The sequence below is a fragment of the Oenanthe melanoleuca genome, chromosome 3 (genome assembly GCF_029582105.1).
Source record: "Oenanthe melanoleuca isolate GR-GAL-2019-014 chromosome 3, OMel1.0, whole genome shotgun sequence".
Classification (NCBI taxonomy): Eukaryota; Metazoa; Chordata; class Aves; order Passeriformes; family Muscicapidae; genus Oenanthe; species Oenanthe melanoleuca.
Genome location: NC_079336.1, coordinates 71330903 through 71347720, shown reverse-complemented (window position 1 = coordinate 71347720; position 16818 = coordinate 71330903). Strand labels below are relative to the sequence as shown.

The following is a 16818-nucleotide window of genomic DNA, read 5'->3' as shown; positions in this document are numbered from 1 at the left end:
ACTGTGTACTCCTTTTGGCTTCCATGGAAGACACATGCTGCTAACCTCTTAAACTCTGTTTTAGTCCTTTATTGTAAAGAAATGCCACAGTATACAAACAAAACCTAATCTGTATCTGGGGTCATACTGAGCTCCTGTATTCACAAGCTCCATCTCTGACTTAGCTCCAAGGTTTCCACCTTGGACTGGGAAATTATGGAATCATATAACGTTGTCAGGCAACTTTCATTTACACCCTGTGTGTATACAAATATGCCATCAATGTAGAGTGAATAAATCACTTTGGTGTATGCTATCCACCAACACATTTCTACAGAGTCAAAGAAAAGACAACCACATGACTCAGCCCTAGCACTTCCTCAGCAGAGATGTGGATGCACTTCCTGTCCTGTACACTTGGAACCAAAGACAATTAGGGCAGCAGCAGCAGGCTGGCTCGAATTATTAGTGAGAGATACATACTTGTAAATGCATTTGGCAAGTCAATCCACAAAATAATCCAGTATTTTGACGATAAAGAACTCAAATACTTTGGTGAGGTAGCAGCTTCATCCTCTAAGCAAGCTCTTTTCACAAAAATGTCATAACTGTTTACAGTCTGCCACTTCTCATGAGTGTGGGGAAGTGGGGAAAGAGGAAGCAATATGTAGTGCAATGCTGTACTTGTAGCCGAGCAAATAAAAAATATATTTGACAACTAACTACAGGGAGATAGCTGCTGCTACTGTCAAATCTATCTTCAAGCAAGTGCCTAAATAAGGGATTCAGAGACTGATTCGAGTGCTTGCTGCAGGCTGTAGGACTTTGTATTATTACCTGCTAGGAGTACTCAAGCTCACAAGAACTAGAAGCAGGTACACTACACCCAGTTACACACCACTATAAGCTGGCCCTTAACACACACCTGCTCACTGCACCAGCATTGTCATCCAGAGGAATGAAAATCACAGCAAAGTGTGGATGATGCACAAATACATTCTCACGGTCTTTTTCAATAGGTCCAACAGAGTAGACTAGGGCAGCTCAAGCCTTGAATGTCATGACTTCCACAGTTCAATTGGTTTCAAATTGCCTTCTGTTACGTTAAAATTACTCACTGTATCTCAAAATGTGGCCAGGTGGAAACCTGCAGTTAGGAAAAAAGTAAGGGGGGGATAGGTTTTCAAACTGTGGTTTCAAAAGTGATGTTGAAACTGACTGTGACTACTACCTAGATTCCTGCTTGTCCTGAAGATATTCAAAGACTGTACACCCTTTAATACAGCAGAAATAACACTGTTTAAAACCCCTCCAAAAACATAGGAAACTGTAAACCATACTTTAAATATACCCAGGCATTTGAGTTCCAAGCAAAGACTTTTTGGCCAGATTCTACATCTTATGAAAAGGAAGAAAAAAGTGGCAATTGTGATATTTAATACATTTTATGATTTACAGGCTGTAGTAATCTTAATTTGACATTGGAAAGAGCACATTTGACAGTAATTTCACAGCAGGAACAGATCTATTTTAATTTATAGTAGGTAACTTCAATCAAATTCCTGAGCTTTTAAACTTGCAGACAAACAAAAGGCCAACCCCTCAACTCCAAGTTGGCACACTAGGTAGTTTTCTCTAAGCCTCTTGCAGTAGCTGGACATCTGGTTAAGTCCCTGCCTTTGGCTGACAGTAATTTCTAATCCGGATTTCACTTCTTCATAAAGATTTCATTAAAAAAAGTCTTTCCAAATACAGCCAGAACATGAAAACAAAATGTGAATGTAATACACGCTGATAGACATATGTGTTATATTGCATGCTTTAAACATCAAGACTGTGGTCCTATTACATGCTAGTAACTTAAATATCCTGCACAGTATCAACAACAGAAAAAAACAGAGGTTTTTTAATCCCTTGGTTTTCCCCTGTCCCTGTATGAGCTGAACTCATTCACTGGATATGTGATTCTGAAAATAGTTTTCATTCCTGTAACTTGTTACTCTGCCCTTGCTGGCTTTCTCTCTCCTACTGCTTCTGCTGTCTTCTGCAGTTCATCAGAGTACAATGGGATTTGGGCATGTTCTTCAGTGGTATTTTGATTATTAAAATCACAAAACAGCCCAAGTCCTCTTTCTTTTTTCTGGCTGCATATTCTTCCTTTAGATGGACTGATACCAGAAGTAAATATTGATTTGTCTGGCAGTCTCCCATTGGCTAAACACTTCAATTTTCTTCTTTTAAATACTGAAAGAGACTTTTTTTTTTTTTTTTTAATGTGTGTTTTATTCAGGAGACATAACTTTTACTGTTCCTTGCAGCCAGCCTCAGCCCTACTCTCTTCTATAGACAGACCTGTAAATTTGCATATTTCCCCCAAACCAATCCTACATTGTCATTACCATCCTGCAGACCTGCAGGAAAAAAAAAATTCTCAGTGATGTATTGTCTTTGCTGAATTACGAGAGGAACTATTTTAAGAATGATGAGTCATAGAAGATACATTAAAAAAAAAAAAAAATAAAGCTGATATAGTATACAACAGCTTATATAAATACAATGGCCAGGATTTTCAATGGAGTTAGCTAATTCCTGGGAATCCTCTGTAAATTCCAGACAATGTGTCTACTTATCATAGCTCATACTTTTACTGCTTCAAGTCTGCTGCTTTCCCTTATCTTTCATATCTTTGAAAAATTATTTGTAGGAAAATAAATCATGCTGTCAACTTCCTCTATTTAAACCCTAATGTTTAAAACCAAATAAATTCCGCAAATATTTGCCTGCCCACCAACCCACAAATGAAGTTTAGAGACTGTTTCATACATACATATTTGATTCAAACTAGCAGAATAAGTGAATCCCCATGATCAGCTGTGATATAAAGGCTAAAACATCAACTTTCTCAGTTTATGCAGTATGATGAAAAACTGCTATGTTTATTTAATAACATACCTGTTGATCTCTCTCATCCAAGTAATTACAGATGTTTAGGACCACTTCTATTGGAAGAAGACATGGAACTAGCTACTTTGTGCAATCCTCCCTACAAAGCAAAGGCAGTCACAGAAGAGCAGAAACAATGACTTTGGTCCCAGGGTTGCATTATCACAACATTTGTCTTTCAGACCAACCACTACATGTACTGCAGTGCTGCTTTCAGGGAAGTAAGTGGTTTTACATTTCTTGCTGATGCAACTTTTGTTTTCCTTTGCTTCAACAAGCAGCCTTTGCTTTTATTAAACTGCCTCTACCTTGACCCATAAGATTTTTTCAGTGTATTTTCTCTTTATTCTCCAGCAGAAGAGGGAGTGATAGAGGGATTTTGGTGGTCCCCTGGCATCCAGCCAGGGTCCATCCACCACATTCACATATTTGTGATGTTCCAAATTGACTCTTCTAAAGCAATTTACAGTAGTCTGAAGTTCAAGGGAGCAACTTACCTGCATCCTGTGTGTCTGTATTTGCAAATATTTAGGGCTTTCATTTAGAAAGTCAGAAAGTATATGCTGAACACTCTTCTTACTTGAAATGTATTTGATTTCTGACTCTGATTTGACCAAAATTACTATATTGGATAATTTTGCTATCTCCACTACATACTTAGTACAATGTTCATTGCTCTATTCTAGTTCCTTTGATATTGCAATAAAACTGAATTGACTTTTTGTGCTACAAGCAAATTTTTCAAGAATCTATAAAGGTATTAAATTTTTGGAATATATGTATCGAATTAAGAAAAGGCAACAATTTAAATGTTCCTCCTGTCTTTAAAAACAGAAACTGAAGAGCTATTCATGTAAACATTTATACACATGATTAAATATAAGCATGCCTACTCATCTGCAGAAATATCTGCAGGACATGGGCCTAATTCCCAGTCTCCTTTCAATTCACTCATATTTCACATCCATACTTTGGAACAAAAATAAGTAACTCCAGTCACTCACAGTACACCAGAGTGCCAAATCACTCTGTGAACAATTACACGAGAGTCAGGGACACGAGTACCTCACATAACACGGAGATAAAACCAAGATTCCAGCTTGGGACCTGAAAAGCAGGGATCACATTATTGCCAGCACTTCACCAGAGCCATTCATCCTGTCTCTATACCGGACTGTGCAGGCCTGTGCTGATGATTTATAGCCTTCTTGAGACTCCAGCCACTACAAGAACACAGTAACACACTGTGCCTTCTGCTATATATGCCTGAAAATATTTATCATAGTCTTGCAATAGGATGCCCAACTCCTGCCTCCTCATCCGCAGCCTTAATAAGTGAGCAAAAAAAATGCAAAATTTGCATCTTTGTTGCAACAAAACAAAGGCTTTGCATTTAGTAAAAAACATGTTCAGAGAGTACTCTATCTAATTTCATTCAGCCTTTTTTCCCATCCACTGAAACAGAAATGTATTATTTTTTAAATGTACTCTCATGTGTATCCAAGTTAATTTTCCAGCCTCACAGAAAGAAAGCGATCAATTGCAAATCAATTGGTGGAAAAGAGTGTGGTAGTATATTGTCTCATAAAAGGAAATGGCAGATACAGTCTTGAAGCAAGACTTTATAACATAAATTTGATAAATAGAAAGAAAATGTACTGAGAAACAGTTCCCCAATTCTGCCTAATTTGGTATATTTGAGAGGCAGAAATGTTCAGCACACCAAAACTTCATGGGAACCAAGAGGGTGAGGCACAGCTCAGCAATTCTGACAGAATATCCCTAGTCCCTGCGTGCTTCAAGTAAACTGTTAAAATCACCACTAAACCAACATTTGAAAAAATTAAGTAAATACAATGAGTCAAATTCAGTCATCAGTTCCGAGGGGGCACCTCCCATTCATCCTTCTCATCTATGGAACAGAGAGAGAGAGCAGAGATACATTTTTTCCATGACCTTTTACTATTTTTCAGTGCCATGAAGCAGATAAAGAATTCCAGTGACGCAAGAGGAAACTGAGGGCCCTTCTCTCTGCAGTTTTATGACTGTGCTTGTCCAATACAATTGGCTTCTGTTATTCCTTCTTACTGCTCTTGCCCACGTGAAAGATTGGTATTTCCACATTTCTTTTCCTTTTTTTTTTTTTTTATTGTAATTTGGTCCTGATGCCAAATACAACAATCTTATTCATAATTATGAATCTCTCTTGACAACTTCATTAAAGAGGCACTAACAAAGGATGAAAAACAAACCCAAACTTTTCACTCTGGCTGCTGTTGCTCTGTGATTGTAATTGCTGCCACCTTAGAAGCACTGCTAGCAGTGCAGTATACGCCTTCAAAAGCCTTATTTCATTAGCAAACCCAGACAGTAGTCACAAAGAACAAAAGTGTTGTGACAGAGGTCACCAGCAGCATATGACTTGCCTTTATAAGAAGACTCTTAATGAGCTGCTATCTACTCTCTGAAATAAAATTGTGGTACCTTCGAGCTGTCAGGAAGATTAAAAAAAAAAGTAAAATTTAAAAAAAAAAACTAACCCCCCCCCAGATGTTTATGGGCAGCTGCCTCCAGGTCCTGTTTCAGTTTGCACACAGCTTACCATAAGCAGCTGGTTTATCCCTAGACCATGGTAAGGGGAGACAGTAACAACATGCAAGAAGGGAAACAGAAGGAAAAAAATAGAGAGAACAAAACCTCTGAAACAGTTTTAATACTTCTTTAATACTACTTTTTCTTCTAATACTACTAATACTTCTATTACTTTTTCAGCTGCAGCTGCTGACTATTTTTGAGACGCAGAACAAGCTCCCCCTTCCTGAACACAGAAATATAATATATAAAGCAAGACTGCTACCTTCAGAGGCCAAACCTACAAAACTGACTGGTGATATTAATTTTATCGCTCATTAAAATGCCAACAGATTGTAGTTATCAGAAACAAACTGAGCTGTGGAGATGACTTTTATGCTCTGCAATGAATTCCCTGTAAATTTGTGTCTGTTAAACACCAATACCACATGGCATATGATCAGCAGCTATACAACTGGGTAAAAAAACTGAATTGCTATATTGTCTTGTTTCTGTTAGAAGGCAATGGTAACCGAGCAAAGAGATGCTTGTTTCTGCCCTTCATAAACAAAATGATTTGTTGGTTTCCAAAGCTGTGAACCCATGGATTTTCCTCCCCACACTAAATTCCTCCAAGGAGTGAAGGAAACAGTCACTGTTCATAAGGCTTGGGTAAACCTCTGGGAAGTGATGTGAGCTAAGGCAACTTAAAGCACCTGAACATCCTCCTTGTCTTCTGCTGGACATTCAGGCCAATTCAAAATGTCCTGATGTTCATCCATCACTTCCAGAAATATGGGACAGCTTGAGTGGCAATTCCACCTTGTTGCAGCTGGCAAAGTTCTTCAGTGCCTTTTGCATGCCAGATATTTTGTAAGACAGAGAAAAAGCCAGCAGCATCACCAGCTTGCTTTCTAAACCACATATTTACCCTTGTAATACAACAGCCCCTGTGCAGGCAGCTTCACTGGCTTGTGTGAGCTTTAATAATGGCACAGTGACACACAGGCTGCCTCCTCTCCATTTGTCACTCGGCCATGCTGAGTTTTTGGTTCAGCAGACAAGATTCAGCCTGTTAATCCATGAACATGCAAGTCAGTTTGCACATTTGTACTAGGTCTTCTGTGCCCTGGACTTACCCAGTATCTATGCACAGGGTAATTTTTTGTTTGAGGTCACCACTTTAGCTCAGTTTTTTTTCCTAAACAGATGGTAATTCCAATTGTAAAAGGCATCACAAGGATGAGAGTGAAAATGCCAAGAAAAGGATGAAGAATGGAAAAGAAATTGCAAGAGTAAAAATCTCCTTCACTTTCCAACTTATTTGAGTAGCTACATTCTCCACTCCAACTCCTTCCAAGAACAAGAGGCATGGTTGTCTAAAGGTCATTCTTTCTTTGAAACCCCAAGTTGTTTGATTGTCTGCTCCACAGACTGCTGCCCTTTTCACACTTCCCAAATGATGTATTAAAATGTGTCATTCTGTTATGGCAGTCTTGGACTGTGCTACTACTCATATGTCTATTGGAACCAACATGTTGCAAGGCAGTCAGATGTGACATGGCACCTAGAAAATTCAATTAAAATGTTTCTTCTTGCTGCAGTCCTCCACAAAAGACAAGAGGAAAAAAAGAAAAAAAAACCACAGTAGAAAACAATGGGCCTTATTATTGATGAAAATATTATAAATACTTATTTGTCTGTCAGGCAAAATCCCTGTATTCAATGATTCATGACAATTATTACTGAGGAAAGTTCTGTTTTTAGTAATAGAGAAAAAAGATGAGGCCTGCAAGTAATACCTGACCATTTCAGAATTAAGATGTTCTCAAACATACTTTTAAAGTTAGTTCACCTGATTTTTGAACAGTCATAGTCCTGTGTACAACTTTAGATAAAGCAGCAAATCATTTCATTTACCTTGGGAAGCTGTCCATGGCAATTTTTGTCACTTGATTTAGGAAGTGAGTGCTTTTCCTCAGGGTGGAAGGTGTGAAGTAGCCCATGACTTGGCTTCCTTCCTCATGCTCCCTCAGGGGAACTCCACCACAGCACACAGAATCCACACCGAGACCACAGCAAGGCACGTGAAGTGCTCCTGCATGAAGAGCCTGAGCTGTAAAAGGCACTGCCAGAGGCAATGAGGCCAAGTGGAACAGACCATCTCTGACACTGTAAGATGCTCTCAAGTCAGCTTTTCATCACAATTGGTACCCACTCCCCACAAACACCGTTCTACCAAAGGATAGCAGGAGAGTAAAACACTCCAGGCACACTTCATCACGAAGGAACAATTCACCAGCCAAGTGCTTAGAAGCACGTTTTTGACTCATGCTGCAGGAAATCCCTTAAACAACTACAGAAGCAGAACACTGGGATCCAACATCAAGATGTAAATCCCCTCTTGTAACATTCCTTTTTTTAGGCTGCTTCCAGAATTCAGTCTCATTTACATTCAGATTACTGTTTTATTCCTAAAATAAACTCTTCAGTTTTAGTTTTCTGCTATCTTGCCTGAAAAGAAAGCTCAGGATGTTTAAGGACAGTTTGTATGCCTACTCCATTGGGCAAGGAGGGCTCCTGAAATTTCCTGCCTCTGTCTGGGGCATGGCACCAAGCTGTGCACAGTCATGGCTAGAGGGGGCTTTGGGGCACAGGGTGACACTGCATCTCTTCAGCCTCATGACATAAATTAATCTGGGAGCAGAAATGATGAGAGGAGGCTTCTGGTTTCCAACTGCTTGTGTGTCTAAAACAAATTCCCAGATATCTTTCTCCCTCTCATGTCTACACTGGTATTCATGGGTATAGACAGTAAGAAGCTTGCATGCCATATAGGCAGTCTCCTTGCTTGAGCAGCATGTGTCTCCATGCAAGAGGGAAAGTGATTTTGACCTACTGGAAATCCAGAGAAATCAGCAGTGGTGAATGCACAGGGCACCATTCAGAAGGTAACAGAGGAAGAAGACAAAGCAGAAAAGATAGCCTGAGTTCAACAAAAACAAAGGAGCAAAACCAAACAAAAAATGCCAAAACAAAAAAAAACCAAAAAAACCAAAAAAAACCCAAAAAGACAAAAAACCATCAACAATAAAAAAAACAATCCTTGGACAAAGTAGTGGGTGGCAGCAAGAAGAGCTACAGGATGTGCAGACCAACAAATCCTTTTCTTTCTGAGAACCAGCAAGTGCTGTTTAAGAGGCAGCTCGTTCACTTTCCCGAACTAGTGAAAATTTTTGTAGAAAGACAGACACAACTAAGACATAGTTCTGCATTATTCATAAAAATATTAGCAGTCTTTGCCTGGACTTGTCTAGGGATTATGACTTGTATGACAAATGCAGCATTATAAAATCTGCATTCTTTTCCTAGTATGCAACAGGCTATGTCATTAATAATGAGCATGAAAATAGCATTACACGATCACAGACTGCTTTTCACAGTAAAACATTTTGCTATCTCCTGTTCACCATCATAAATACAGTTCAGATTATACATTCCAACACACATTACATCCACTTTATAATATGATGGGGAAAGAAACCAATTTGCCTCTCTCATAAACTCAATGTGGGTTATGTTTGTCCCATGGCCACAGTTTGGTGACTTTGCTGTCCTACCTGGACCCCACACATCCTTCCAGCAGATCTAGCAGGTAACAGCTTCCATTCCCACGTGCTCCCCTCCTCCATGAATACTTCTCAATAATAGCTTGACATACCCCAGCACTGACCTGCAGTGGTGGGAAATGGCCAGAGACTTCAGCTGTAGCCATTTTGGGGACATTGGCATAGAGGCTGCAAGTCTTAGTCATGCTCACTGCAAGTAGTAGGAATACAACAAGTGGAATGAGTACGAACTTCTTCAACAGAGACTGGTACAGGAAACATTAAGAAGGCAGAATCTCACTCTATGTCTGGAGGTGACCACAGGTAATCATCCCTACCTTACTTAATTTTAGAATATGATGCAGGAACAACTCACCTAATTCTAGGGTAAATTTATTCATACCACTTAAGACTAACAGCCTTTTAATCAGGCACCATAGCTGGAAAAACCACAATTGTCCAAAACATAACTCGAAAGTCCATTACTTTCTGCATGCTGGAGTTGAGTTTTCCTTCAGGCCTTCTAGATAAATTTCTGATCTGTGTACAGACTACCAAGGAAATTTAAAACAAATTGTTCCACTCCCCAGGGGGAAAGTATATTTCTACCCTATCTCAACTATTTTCTGAAAACAAAATGAGGAATAAATTATATTCTAACCTCAGGAGAAATTACTACCGAGCTACATGTACAGAAACTAGTTTTGCCTCCTGCTGCTGCTTTGTGTAAATAAATAGTTTGTGGAAACATCCCCACTCCCAAAATTGTATTTGTAGTTTCATTGTTTAGATATCTATAGACTGGAGACTATTTTTAGCACATCCTGTCAACAATGAAGGGAGAAAACTACCAGGAAGAGGATGCATTAGGCTTTTACATTAACTGGTGGTAAATCTAGTGCACAGGACAGCCTAAGAACTGGGCAGCTGTTTGCTTGCACAAGTGTGCTGTGTGTTACTGATTTGTTTTTCCACACTAATTCTTAGTTCACATGACATTATAGATCTCATGATCTTACAGACATAGAGCTCAGAGGAAGAGAATCATATTTGCTAGAAGTACTGAGGAAGGTTTAGATAAACGCAGCCCATGCTGCCTGTGGCAGTGAACTCACACATCAGCAGCCCTGACCTGGGCTTCCCTGGGCAGCCCAGTGAACAGCTTCACCTCAACCTGCCATCCCAAACAAAAATTGATCATCTGCATGCACCTCATGCACACTGAAAAGAACTCATTCTTCCAACTTGAAATTGCAAACATCACTCTGTGCACAGCCCAATTTGCTATCAGCTGCTTATTGCCTTGCATGCCACTGGAAACCCAGGACTGGGAGCATGCATTTGTAATTTAGCACTGCTGCTTTACACAGCTTGCAGTAGTCCACAAAAGTAGGAAAAAAGTTCCCTTCAGATGAAAACTTGATCCCAAAGGCCATCATGTTGGTCCAAGTCTCACTCAAGGGCTCAGAGTGAATTTGTAATAGCTGAGCTTGAGCTTCAGTTTTCATTGTACCCTAAAGTACTACTTTAATATTCCATGTTAAATGCAGCCTGGTCTCAGCAAGTAGTTTTGGCTTAGGTCTTGAAAATGCATGTTGAAATTTACAACTTGAATTTAAAATTATATGTTGAAGGCTTTGCTTAAACATAGTATAAATTGAAGTTATATTAAAATGGACTTTTAAAGTCAGCACAAGTAGCTTTGAAAAAAATAGCATTGCCTTTCAAAGTTTTGGTGGAAATTTTAATAAATGAATTAATTATTGAGGTGTTAAATAAGGAACTTTTTTTGCATGTGTGCGTATTTTTAATACTTTGCAATAACGGAGGTACATAAATATTTTTTCTCTCTAATCCCATATACTCTACAGAAATTACCCAGCATCTTTTTAAAAACTGGCATGGACCATATAGTGACAAATGAGCCTTTCAGTCTGTGGGCTTTCCCCAGAAAATTAAGTCAGGGAACTTTTGACTCTGAAGAAAAATAAAACCAAACAAAATCAACCCCAGATCTGTCAGTTTAGGTTCATTATCCAAGTTTTGGGGAATGCAAAGTACATGAACCATGCAAAAATAATAGTGAGATTGTAAGAATTATTAGTATTTTTGTGTTACAGAAGGATAACAATATAATTTAGAAAAACAAAGGTGGATCATAACCTAGTAACGTCACGATAATGATATTTTCCAGATTGTGACTGAGGTCCCATACATGTGCCCTGAATGCTGCAAAAGACAGGTTATTCTTCCAGCAAAGCCCTTAAACAAAATTTCAAATGGCAGATTGCCTGTGATGCTCTACTGAAGGCATTACAGAACAGTAGTATCTAACTTGGAAAAGATGTCATTGAAAATGGGAAATTGAGTTTGCTGGGCTTATGTCACTATTATTTAAGGTCTGATCTGCAACATCAAGCCTTTGCTGCCTAGCTTTGTTATTTGTGAGCATGAAAAAGAAATGTTGTCTGGTACAGAGATGTAACTTTGACCAAACACAGTCCTCCAGTTGGAGGACTCCTCTTCCAGGAAGATTTTTGTTGCATTCCTCTGTAATATTGCAGGTGCAATCTGCATGTTCTTTGCTGGACCTTGCTATGCTAGAAAAACCAGGACCCTGTAGATTGTCTATCATTCACAGGATTTCCAGCCAAAACCTGGAAGGACCAGAGGATATTAGCTTTCCTCTGTTCAAACTGGAGGAGTTACCAGCTGTGATTCACCACAGTGCACTTTGGGGAAGGTGCAGGGGAGGGGGGAAGGCTTGCAGAGTACAAAACCAGCTGGCAGGAACAGCTGCAGAAACAGTCAAAACAGGTTTCCAGACATCCAGCATTCTGTAAGCTTCTGACACGTTTCTCAGCCTTGTGTTGAGTGTTCAATCACCTCCACACCCTTGTTTCTCTGTCTTCTATTTCAGTGTGTCTCCTTTCCTCCCTCTGCCACATTCCTCTCTCCTTCCGTCTCTCATTTTAAATAGAGCTCAAAGGGAGCCTTCCTCTCTTCTGAAGCACTGAAACTTTAGTCTGAGTTTTGCTGAACTTCTCCTCTTTCTGCTATTGCCAGCCCCACCATCACACCCCTTACTAAGTCCACAGGGCATTTTCTATCTTCACAATCAAAGCATCTGGCACAGATGTGTCCTGTTGGTGGGTACCAACACAGAGCAGCCACAGCCACAGAAATAGCTCCTCAACTGGTCTGACAGGCCACTGCTCCTCTTGCATCCCTAAAAGAAAGGCATCACAGCCTCTTCTCAGACACACTCAAGGCTCAGGTTATGGACCAAAGGTGTCAGGCTGTGGTGGTTGTGATCCCCAGGTGGGGACAAGCTTGAAATCTGTGAAATGAGCTGTCTGGAGCATGGACAAGGTAGCACAGGCACACATGTTATATATGTTATATAACATATACATATATATATATATATATATATGTTATATATATGTGTGTTAATCTGCATGCACATGCCTGTGTACATCCAGGGACTGCACCAGGACTGCTGATGGCATCAGGGGCCAGAACTGGGGAAAGGAGGCAGGGGCTATGGAGAATCTACAGCTCTCTGTATGTGCTGAATAACGAAACTGAAGTCTTCAACTCATCACCACTCAATTTGAAGTGCAATTCTCATAAATATAGAACATTTAAAGCTGCATAAGACATTATATACTTTTAGTATAACAGATAATATATAGAGCCACAAATATGCAGATCTCCATTAACAGTAACTGACAATAGCCTTTATTTGGTAGATTCAAAACACATTCTTAGCCATTTACCTATTTGTTAATTCACAGTTATTTGTCTAACCAGCATTAGGTTAGAAGTACATAGCAGGTGTTATTATTAAAGAGTTTTGACCTGAGAAGTAATGCCAGATAATACCATATTCAAAAACAATTCCAATTCTACCTTAGAGAGCCTCCTTGTTAAAAGGAAAAGAACAAAACTCACAGGACAATTTGGAGTCTGCACCAGACCCCCATCTCTAAAGGACCAAGAGCATATTTCTACTGGGCACTGGAGGGGTACAGAATGTCTGTACAGCCTTTTCTGCACTGCTTCTACTGCTGGGCCACCTTGGTCTTACTGGGGACAGAAGGGGTGAGATGTTCCATCTTTCATGACTGTTCTATAATCAGTCTAATCTTTTCAAACAGTAAGACACCTTTCCTGACAGTCAGAAAAAGAAACAAAATTAATCCAAAACTGTGCAGGTACACACAATAGATTTTACCCTGCAGAAGAATACAGGATGGAGTCAGTCTGCAGCATTTTGAAGACAACTGAACTGGTATACATTGATTTTACTGCCCATAATTTTCTGCTTTAATATAAATGCAATTACTGTCTCTTTCTCAATAATAAATAGCATTTCTCATCAAAAAACTAGCAGTATAATCTCTTTAAAGATGATCTTTCCACAAACAGATGAATATCAGACTTAGTTCTCTGGTGCTTTAAATCCAACAATACTAATACAGTTATATTTAATTTGTAAAAAAAAAAAAAAAAAAAATTAACTGTCCAACAATATTCTTCTAAACAAGTTGGCTAAATTAAAAAAAAAAAAACAAAGAACAAAAAACCGAACAGACTTATTCCCCATTTTGGGACACTATAAAATGTGCTGTTTACTTAATTTCCAGAAAAATTGACCCCTTAGAGTTTTCTACAATGGTCTTTCTTTTTCCTCATTCTTTCTCAAACTAGAAAAAATTTCCTCAAATTAACATGTGCCTCATTTCACAAATAAAAGGTAGAATGATGAATGACTTTACCACTTAAATGGGTTATTGGATGGCTATTTTCTATCACTACAATTTTTTTCCAAATGTATTTCTAGACAAAAAATATGAGTAATTGCAGACTTATACATAGAACAGAAAACAAAACAGTATAAAATTGCTTGCCAATATGAAAATCTGCACATAACCATCAATTCCAAAAAGAGGCCATCAGCAACTAACAGTCTAGCCTGTGCAGATTGTTCAGAAGAATGATGGGAAAGAGAAAGACAGACAACACATTATTTGTTGAGAGGCTATTTGTGCACAGAAAGAAGCAGCAGAAGGTTTTGAATCCAGCCATAATTTACAGAGATTTCTGTGTATTCTTCCAAAAATGAACCAAGGCTCCAACCATCAGGGTTTGGCAGACTTAGCAATGGCAATCTCATATGTTTCTGCTTCCCAATCAAATATGTCTCTCCATCTCCCTTGGAAATGACTGCTCCCATGTCAGAGGCAGTGGTACAGAGATCTGCCCATCTCTGCCCTAGTCCACAGCTGGGGTACCAGTGCCAGCCCTGCTTCCTCCATGGTCTGAGCCAAGACACCAAGGTGCTGTCTGCAGGCTGCCGAAGCACAGCCACCCATTCCCCCCTGCTGCCACTGCTGCAAAGTGGGTAATTGACCACAGAAACACTTCATCTTCCCAATTTACAGAGGCACTCAAACAATGCCTGCAGAGAAAGTGGAAATTGGGAATACAGATGGGTCCTGCTGCATATATGTAAGGGCACAGCAGTGTGCCACAGTCACATCCCACCTGTCTGGGCAGGCAGGGTAAGAGCTGGATAAGGGCTGCAGGAGGGAGAAGGAGAGATGCAAGGTTCCTCTTTCTCCTGTGAGCCAGTCTGTTGATCAGAGGCTGTTAGACTGCTCTGGGACAGCAACTTGCATTAATACGTAGGAGAATAAAAGTAAAAAATGTAATAGACCAAGGCAGGGAGATGCCTGAAATAGCACCTCCCTAAATTTCTCATGGTGTGCCATTCCATGAGATTCTATTTATGTTCTGTCTAATATGAAGGCTGACCTCCCCTGCCTTCTGCTCCAGCAAAGCATGCTGCCCACAAGGAGGTAGCTGCAGCACTGAAGACTGTTCTGCTGATCAGCTTCTAATCAAGGAAGCAGATAATCATGAAAGAAATAAGATTTCAAGTCTAGTTTGGCCTCTATTCTCTGATCATGCTAACCCAGTTCATTACAGATTGCTCCAGGCAGCAGAGGGAGGTTCTGTCTGCCTCCTTTCTCTCATAAACAGTTTATGCCACAGGTAATTTTTTTCCCCATCTCTGTTCATTCTCAAGCATCTCTCCCCTCCACATTTCCTCCAGGCCCTACACCATCTGTGGAAGCAGCCCTTCTCTTTATTCATGCTGTTGCATTCTATTCCTTCTCTCTCTGTGATCTATATTTAGTTGTTTTCCTGTTTATACACCCCTCCAGAGAGGGGTATTGTTGAATGTGACTAGTCAGGAAGAGAAACAATGTGGTCAGAGCACAAATCCTTTCTGAGGAGTATCTGGTATGGGAAGCTGTGCAGGACTTGGTAGGATAAAAAACTTCTCAAGATTAATCAGATGCAGAGATCTGAATATAAATCCATAAATCCTCTTAGAGGACCCTGATCAAAATCCAACAATACCTAAGCAGGGGAAGGAACAAAGGCAAGGAAACACATGCAAAGTTTATTCTGACACTGCATGTTGGGCTTTTTTTGCCTCAGTAAGATAAAACTCTGGGTTTGGAAACCTTACAGTATTTGTGTCTCTTTGCTCAAACTACCAGGAAGCCCCGAATATGAACCCAGAGTGATACATGAAGTAAGCTCTAGGAAAAGTGTACTTAGAGACTGCTGGGGAGTTCAGTGTTGGTTGGTCCAGAACCAAAGTGGTTTTAGTGTAGGAGCAGTAAGCACAAACCTGGTTCTCTAGAAGGTGCCTGCAGTACCCCTGAAATCAGGACAGACACGAGCACAAGAGCTCACCATGTTGGCACAGGAAAGAACTCCAGTGCAGTGACCAGGGAGTGGCTGGCTGGTCTGAGGGACACTTGCACAACAAATAAATGGAGTGTTTCCCATCTTCAAGTTTCTAAGAAAAGTAAGGAGCTTGTGAACAGACAGTTGTGAAATAAAGCACAGGTGTACTAACACTGGGGAAGCTTGATAGTGTGGGTATCTCTGAAAGTGAGAGCTATTTACCAGTAAGAAATGGAGCCCAGTGGAGAGCACATACATCTATTATTTGACCCAGAAAAAAAGCCTGAATTTTGCTTTGGAGTTTTACCATTATAATCCATGCAGATCATTTTGATTAGCATACAGAATCAAAAATTCTCATAGTCCTTAACATTATGCTAATAAATGCATTGGCAGCCCAGGGAGAATTTTGGGTGCAAGCCATTCACTTCCCTAGCATGATGAACTATGAAAGGAAAAGCAAGAAGGCTTTGTAAAGCAGCACAAATATTTGAAAAACCAAAGAGGTATGCAACTGGTGATCTCATTTAAGCCATGTGTGTCACTAGTAGATGGTGCAATGTGTATAGAAAAATGTCAGTGCAAAGGCAAAAACAACTCTCAGTGGTTAGGACTTAAATATGAATGATGAGCTGCCCTCCCTGACCTGCAGACATTCCTTGGTCAAAGGGGGTCCTCAGTCTGGTACAACACCAGGAGGGAGAATATGTGGTGACAGAAAAAGGGATAATGACTTTAAACTGAAAGAGGGTAGATTTAGGTAAGATATTAGGAAGAAATTCTTTATTGTGAGGGTGTTGTGGCTCTGGAACTGCCTGCCCAGAGAAGTTATGGTTGCCCTATCCCTGGATGTGTTAAAGATAATGCTGGATAAAGCTTTGAGCAACCTTGTCTAGTGAAAGGTGTTCTGGCCATGGCAGGGAACTTGGAACAAGATGGTGTTTAG

At 39.9% G+C, this 16818-nt stretch overlaps 1 protein-coding gene across 1 annotated transcript in view; it reads right to left on the bottom strand.

Annotated features, from left to right (window-relative positions):
• Positions 1 to 16818, bottom strand: part of RPS6KA2 (ribosomal protein S6 kinase A2) — a 146156-nt gene that overhangs the window by 115942 nt on the left and 13396 nt on the right. The gene's annotated exons all lie outside the window — the stretch shown is intronic.